Source organism: Papaver somniferum, chromosome 8 (assembly GCF_003573695.1).
Source record: "Papaver somniferum cultivar HN1 chromosome 8, ASM357369v1, whole genome shotgun sequence".
Lineage (NCBI taxonomy): Eukaryota > Viridiplantae > Streptophyta > Magnoliopsida > Ranunculales > Papaveraceae > Papaver > Papaver somniferum.
Window position 1 is genome coordinate 4,093,707 of NC_039365.1, and position 1,595 is coordinate 4,095,301.

Here is a 1,595-nt window from a genome sequence, read left to right on the forward strand (position 1 = left end):
TGGCCTATGAGGATATGGAATATAAAGAACACCATATTTCGGGACTGAAAGGTGATATATTCTGCTATTCTGAGGCTTATAGCTTAAATTTCACTGTCCATGTTCTTTCCTGTTTTGTTACAAAGGGACTTCTCAATTCCATGAAAGTTATCAAATCCATATAAAATGTATTTGTGCTGAAGGCTTGCAAGTATTGATTTTAGAGTGCAGTGCCAGTAATGTTGCCTTATACATCAAAGCTCTTAAGTCTCTTCTACTCGGTGTTTCTCTGTGATGAGTAATGATTTATTTTGTATTCTCATAGCTTAATGTAACTGTAATTTGTAATTTGAGAAAAATGAAGGCCAGAAACTATTATATGTTCGATATGGATACCCAGCTGGGAAGGACACACCTTTACCTGTTTTTTAGCGCACTGAAAGCTTGAATAAGAAACTATGTAAGCTGCCTTGGACTGCACTGGTCAATGACTGTGCATGCTTAAACCCTTTCCAATGAAGCTCTTAGTCTTTGAATCCCATTAAGTCGTTCCAAATGCCATTTGATTCTCCTGGGGACGAATTGAAATTTAATAAAAGTCACTTGCCTGATAAGAATTAACAAAATATTTATTTTGCATAATTTGTAATTGCATTAATAACAAACCATAAATTGATCCACTAAACGAGTTATCAGAAGGATCCAGTTTTCTTGCTGCAGGTAACAAATCTTTGTACTTGTCCTTCAAGTATTAATGCTTGTAGTTCTGAATCAGTTGCATTTAGTCTTTGTAGGCCAGGAACGGCATTACTATCATATTGCATGGTGTTTGTAAACCATGTGCCTTACAGCTGCTGCACTGGCTATGCTTACACCTTTCCTTGAATTCTTCTGGTAGCATTTGAATTTTGCAAAGACCGAATCACAACAAGTTCCAAATCTTACTAAGACTGGCAAAACAATGTGCACAACACTTTTTCATTTTTCCCATTTTGATGACTTTATGGATAGTGCCTGGTGCAAATGAATTTTATGGTTAAACCTAATAAATGTCAGATGAATTTATAGTTGCAGCACAGATCATAGGTGGCCACCATAAATATGGACATATGTTTGGCTCAACTGTCTGTGTTGCAGAGAATTTAAGAAACTATGAACATAGAGTGTAAGTAATGTGTCATTTAGATTTTTATTAAAAAAAGGCAAGGAAAGAAATTTTTTTAATGAATACACACCTAGCTTGTAGTTGGCCGGTCGCTCTCGAGCTGAATCTTTTTCGGCCGCGCACATGTCAATTGTAGTTAGCTTGACAATACTGTAGTCGCTGAATTTCGCGAGTCAATTTAAATTTGATTATTGATTGATAATTATGTTTATTAATCACCTAACTCATCTGAATCATTATTACTGCTAGAAAATGTCCTACTATATTTTATGGTGTCCTATTAGTTAAGAAGTACTATATTTTTGTGCTGTAGAATGCCAAAAGGACCAAAACTATGATTTTTTGTAATTTTTTTTGACAAAAGGAATATTCATTAAGAAAGTTACTTAGTCACCAAAGAAGTGATAAAGTAACCAAAACAATTACACAGATGAGTGTGTCACAGCATCCC

General features: G+C 34.9%; 1 pseudogene; it reads left to right on the forward strand.

Annotated features, from left to right (window-relative positions):
• LOC113307061 lies at positions 1-78 on the forward strand (annotated as a pseudogene).
• Positions 79-1,595: the final 1,517 nt, after the last annotated feature.